Source organism: Prunus persica, chromosome G5 (genome assembly GCF_000346465.2).
Source record: "Prunus persica cultivar Lovell chromosome G5, Prunus_persica_NCBIv2, whole genome shotgun sequence".
Lineage (NCBI taxonomy): Eukaryota > Viridiplantae > Streptophyta > Magnoliopsida > Rosales > Rosaceae > Prunus > Prunus persica.
The window spans coordinates 7,351,198-7,358,417 of record NC_034013.1 but is presented as its reverse complement, the minus strand read 5'-3'; positions in this window follow the sequence as shown (position 1 = coordinate 7,358,417).

Below are 7,220 nucleotides of genomic sequence, written 5' to 3'. Positions count from 1 at the left end.
ACGGACCTGAATTGTCCGATTTCAAGGACCAATCCATATTCGATTGAGTTAAAAACTTGGGGAACATCATAATATTGTGGGAGGAGTCATGGGGTGGGTTTTGAGTGAATGCCAACCTCTAGAACTATACAATACACCAACCACCCCATTTCAGAACGAACTTCGTACGAACCTGAATTGTCCGATTTCATTGACCAATCGATAACGGATTGAGTCCAAAACTTGGGGAACATCATAATATTGTGGAAGCAGTCATTTGGTAAGTTTTGAGTGAAATACAATCCCTAGAACTATACAAAACACCAACCACCCCATTTCAGAACGAACTTCGTACGAACCTGAATTGTCCGATTTCATTGTCCAATCGATATCGGATTGAGTCCAAAACTTGGGGAACACCATAATATTGTGGGAGGATTCATTTGGGGGGTTTTGAGTGAATCCAATCTCGAGAACTATACAATACACCAACCACCCCATTTCAGAACGAACTTCGTATGAACCTGAATTGTCCGATTTGAAGGACCAATCGATATCGGATTGAGTCCAAAACATGGGGAAAATCATAATATTGTGGGAGGAGTCATTTGGTGGGGTTTGAGTGAAATCCAATCTGTAGAACTATACAATACACCAACCAATCCATTTCAGAACGGACATCGTACGAACCTGAATTGTCCGATTTCAAGGACCAATCGATATCGGATTGAGTCCAAAACTTGGGGAACATCATAATATTGTGGAAGCAGTCATTTGGTAAGTTTTGAGTGAAATACAATCCCTAGAACTATACAAAACACCAACCACCCCATTTCAGATCGAACTTCGTACGAACCTGAATTGTCCGATTTCATTGTCCAATCGATATCGGATTGAGTCCAAAACTTGGGGAACACCATAATATTGTGGGAGGAGTCATTCGGGGGGTTTTGAGTGAAATCCAATCTCGAGAACTATACAATACACCAACCACCCCATTTCAGAACGAACTTCGTACGAACCTGAATTGTCCGATTTCATTGACCAATCGATATCGGATTGAGTCCAAAACTTGGGGAACATCATCATATTGTGGGAGGAGTCATTTGGTGGGTTTTGAGTGAAATCCAATCTCTAGAACTATACAATACACCAACCACCCCATTTCAGAACGAACTTCGTACGAACCTGAATTGTCCGATTTCATTGACCAATCGATATCGGATTGAGTCCAAAACTTGGGGAACATCATCATATTGTGGGAGGAGTCATTTGGTGGGTGTTGAGTGAAATCCAATCTCCAGAACTATACAATACACCAACCACCCCCTTTCAGAACGAACTTCGTACGAACCTGAATTTGTCCGATTTCATTGACCAATCGATAACGGATTGAGTCCAAAACTTGGGGAACAACACAATATTTTGGGAGGAGTCATTTGGTGGGTTTTGAGTGAATTCCAATCTCTAGAACTATACAATACAACAACCACCCCATTTCAGAACGAACTTCGTACGGACCTGAATTGTCCGATTTCAAGGACCAATCCATATTCGATTGAGTCAAAAACTTGGGGAACATCATAATATTGTGGGAGGAGTCATGGGGTGGGTTTTGAGTGAAATCCAATCTCTAGAACTATACAACACACCAACCACCCTATTTCAGAACGAACTTCGTACGAACCTGAATTGTCCGATTTCATTGACCAATTGATAACGGATTGAGTCCAAAACTTGGGTAACAACATAATATTTTGGGAGGAGTCATTTGGTGGGTTTTGAGTGAATTCCAATCTCTAGAACTATACAATACACCAACCACAACATTTCAGAACGAACTTCGTACGAACCTGAATTGTCAGATTTCATGGACCAATCGATATCGGATTGAGTCCAAAACTTGGGGAACATCATAATATTGTCGGAGGAGTCATTTGGTGGGGTTTGAGTGAAATCCAATTTGTAGAACTATACAACACACCAACCACCCCATTTCAGAACGGACATCGTACGAACCTGAATTGTCCGATTTCAAGGACCAATCGATATCGGATTGAGTCCAAAACTTGGGGAACATCATAATATTGTGGAAGCAGTCATTTGGTAAGTTTTGAGTGAAATACAATCCCTAGAACTATACAAAACACCAACCACCCCATTTCAGAACGAACTTCGTACGAACCTGAATTGTCCGATTTCATTGTCCAATCGATATCGGATTGAGTCCAAAACTTGGGGAACACCATAATATTGTGGGAGGAGTCATTTGGGGGGTTTTGAGTGAAATCCAATCTCGAGAACTATACAATACACCAACCACCCCATTTCAGAACGAACTTCGTATGAACCTGAATTGTCCGATTTGAAGGACCAATCGATATCGGATTGAGTCCAAAACATGGGGAAAATCATAATATTGTGGAGGAGTCCTTTGGTGGGGTTTGAGTGAAATCCAATCTGTAGAACTATACAATACACCAACCACCCCATTTCAGAACGAACTTCGTAGGAACCTGAATTGTCCGATTTCAAGGTCCAATCGATATCGGATTGAGTCCAAGACTTGGGGAACATCATAATATTGTGGGAGGAGTCATTTGGTGGGTATTGAGTGAAATCCAATTTTAGAACCATACAATACACCAACCACCCCATTTCAGAACGAACTTCGTACGAGCCTGAATTGTCCGATTTCATTGACCAATCGGTAACGGATTGAGTCCAAAACTTGGGGAACATCATAAAATTTTGCGAGGAGTCATTTGGTGGGTGTTGTGTGAAATCCAATCTCTCGAACTATGCAATACACCAACCAACCCATTTCAGAACGAACTTCGTACGAACCTGAATTGTCCGATTTGAAGGACCAATCGATATCGGATGAGTCAAAACTGGGGAACATCATTAATATTTGGGAGGAGGTCATTTGGTGGGTTTTGAGTGAAATCAATCTCTAGAACTATACAATACAACCAACCACCCCATTTCAGAAACGAACTTCGTAGGAACTGAATTGTCCGATTTCAAGGTCCAATCGATATCGGATTGAGTCCAAGACTTGGGGAACATCATAATATTGTGGGAGGAGTCATTTGGTGGGTATTGAGTGAAATCCAATTTTAGAACCATACAATACACCAACCACCCCATTTCAGAACGAACTTCGTACGAACCTGAATTGTCCGATTTTATTGACCAATCGGTAACGGATTGAGTCCAAACTTGGGGAACATCATAATATTTTTGGGAGGAGTCATTTGGTGGGTATTGAGTGAAATCCAATTCTAGAACTATACAATACACCAACCACCCCATTTCAGAACGAACTTCGTAGGAACCTGAATTGTCCGATTTCAAGGTCTAATCGATATCGGATTGAGTCCAAAACTTGGGGAACATCATAATATTGTGGGAGGAGTCATTTGGTGGGTCTTGAGTGAAATCCAATCTTTAGAACTATAAAATACACCAACCACCGCATTTCAGAACGAACTTCTTACGAACCTGAATTGTCAAATTTCGTGGACCGACCGATATCGGATTGAGTCCAAAACTTGGGGAACATCATAACATTGTGGGAGGAGTCATTTGGTGGGCTTTGAGTGAAATCCAATCTCTAGAACTATACAATACACCAACCTCCCCATTTCAGAACGAACTTCGTACTAACTTGAATTGTCCGATTTCTTTGACCAATCGATAACGGATTGAGTCCAAAACGTGGGGAACATCATAATATTGTGGGAGGAGTAATTTGGTGGGTTTTGAGTGAAATCCAATCTTTAGAACTATACAATACACCAACCACCCCATTTCAGAACGAAATTCGTACGAACCTGAATTGTCCGATTACATTGACTAATCGGTAACGGATTGAGTCCAAAACTTGGGGAACATCATAATATTTTGGGAGGAGTCATTTGGTGGGTTTTGTGTGAAATCCAATCTCTAGAACTATGAAATACACCAACCAACCCATTTCAGAATGAACTTCGTACGAACCTGAATTGTCCGATTTGAAGGACCAATCGATATCGGATTGAGTCCAAAACTTGGGGAACATCATAATATTGTGGGAGGAGTCATTTGGTGGGTTTTGAGTGAAATCCAATCTCTAGAACTATACAATACACCAACCACCCCATTTCAGAACGAACTTCGTAGGAACCTGAATTGTCCGATTTCAAGGTCCAATCGATATCGGATTGAGTCCAAAAGTTGGGGAACATCATAATATTTTGGGAGGAGTCATTTGGTGGGTTTTGGGTGAAATCTAATCTTTAGAACTATAAAATACACCAACCACCGCATTTCAGAACGAACTTCTTACGAACCTGAATTGTCAAATTTCGTGGACCGATCGATATCGGATTGAGTCCAAAACTTTGGGAACATCATAACATTGTGGGAGTAGTCATTTGGTGGGCTTTCAGTGAAATCCAATCTCTAGAACTATACAATACACCAAGCACCCCATTTCAGAACGAACTTTGTAGGAACCTGAACTGTCCGATTTCAAGGACCAATCGACATCGGATTGAGTCCAAAACTTGGGAAACATCATAATATTGTGGGAGGAGTCATTTGGTGGGTTTTGAGTGAAATGCAATCTCTAGAACTATACAATACCCCAACCACCCCATTTCAGAACGAACTTCGTACGAACCTGAATTATCCGATTTCATTGACCAATCGATAACGGATTGAGTCCAAAACTTGGGGAACATCATAATATTGTGGGAGGAGTCATTTGGTGGGTTTTGAGTGAAATCCAATCTTTAGAACTATAAAATACACCAACCACCGCATTTCAGAACGAACTTCTTACGAACCTGAATTGTCAAATTTCGTGGACCGACCGATATCGGATTGAGTCCAAAACTTGGGGAACATCATAACATTGTGGGAGGAGTCATTTGGTGGGCTTTGAGTGAAATCCAATCTCTAGAACTATACAATACACCAATCTCCCCAGTTCAGAACGAACTTCGTACTAACTTGAATTGTCCGATTTCTTTGACCAATCGATAACGGATTGAGTCCAAAACTTGGGGAACATCATAATATTGTGGGAGGAGTAATTTGGTGGGTTTTGAGTGAAATCCAATCTTTAGAACTATACAATACACCAACCACCCCATTTCAGAACGAAATTCGTACGAACCTGAATTGTCCGATTACATTGACCAATCGGTAGCGGATTGAGTCCAAACTTGGGGAACATCATAATATTTTGGGAGGAGTCATTTGGTGGGTTTTGTGTGAATCTATTCCCCTAGACTAAAATACACCACCACCCATTTCAGATTGAACTTCTAAGAACCTGAATTGGTCCGATTTTGAAGGACCGAATCGATATCGGATTGAGTCCAAAAACTGTGGGGAACATCATAATATTGTGGGAGGAGTCATTTGGGTGGGTTTTGAGTGAAATCCAATCTCTAGAACTATACAATACACCAACCACCCCATTTCAGAACGAACTTCGTAGGAACCTGAATTGTCCGATTTCAAGGTCCAATCGATATCGGATTGAGTCCAAAAGTTGGGGAACATCATAATATTTTGGGAGGAGTAATTTGGTGGGTTTTGAGTGAAATCCAATCTTTAGAACTATACAATACACCAACCTCCCCATTTCAGAACGAACTTCGTACTAACTTGAATTGTCCGATTTCTTTGACCAATCGATAACGGATTGAGTCCAAAACTTGGGGAACATCATAATATTGTGGGAGGAATCATTTGGTGGGTTTTGAGTGAAATCCAGTCTTTAGAACTATACAATAAACCAACCACCCCATTTCAGAACGAACTTCGTACGAACCTGAATTGTCCGATTTGAAGGACCAATCGATATCGGATTGAGTCCAAAACTTGGGGAACATCATAATATTATGGGAGGAGTCAGTTGGTGAGTTTTGAGTGAAATCCAATCTCTAGAACTATACAATACACCAACCACCCCATTTCAGAACGAACTTCGTACTAACCTGAATTGTCCGATTTGAAGGACCAATCGATATCGGATTGAGTCCAGAACTTGGGTAACATCATAATATTGTGGGAGGAGTCATTTGGTGGGTTTTGAGTGAAATCCAATCTCTAGAACTATACAATACACCAACCACCCCATTTCAGAACGAACTTCGTAGGAACCTGAATTGTCCGATTTCAAGGTCCAATCGATATCGGATTGAGTCCAAGACTTGGGGAACATCATAATATTGTGGGAGGAGTCATTTGGTGGGTATTGAGTGAAATCCAATTTTAGAACTATACAATACACCAACCACCCCATTTCAGAACGAAACTTCGTTCGAACCTGAAATTGTCCGATTTTCATTGACCAATCGGTAACGGATTGAGTCCAAACTTGGGGAACATCATAATATTTTGGGAGGAAGTCATTTGGTGGGTATTGAGTGAAATCCAATTCTAGGACTTAACAATACACCAACCACCCCATTTCAGAACGAACTTCGTAGGAACCTGAATTGTCCGATTTCAATGTGCAATCGATATCGGATGAGTCCAAAACTTAGGGAACATCATAATATTGTGGGAGGAGTCATTTGGTGGGTGTTGAGTGAAATCCAATCTTTAGAACTATACAATACATCAACCACCGCATTTCAGAACGAACTTCTTACGAACCTGAATTGTCAAATTTCGTGGACCGATCGATATCGGATTGAGTCCAAAACTTGGGGAACATCATAACATTGTGGGAGGAGTCATTTGGTGGGCTTTTGAGTGAAATTCAATCTCTAGAACTATACAATACACCAAGCACCCCATTTCAGAACGAACTTCGTACTTACCTGAATTGTCCGATTTCATTGACCAATCGATAACGGATTGAGTCCAAAACTTGGGGAACATCATAATATTGTGGGAGGAGTCATTTGGTGGGTTTTGAGTGAAATCCAATCTCTAGAACTATACAATACACCAACCACCCCATTTCAGAACGAACTTCGTAGGAACCTGAATTGTCCGATTTCAAGGTCCAATGGATATCGGATTGAGTCCAAAAGTTGGGGAACATCATAATATTTTGGGAGGAGTGTTTTGGTGGGTTTTGAGTGAAATCCAATCTCTAGAACTATACAATACACCAACCACCCAATTTCAGAACGAAGATCGTACGAACCTGAATTGTCCGATTTCATTGACCAATCGATAACGAATTGAGTCCAAAACTTGGGGAACATCATAATATTTTGGGAGGAGTG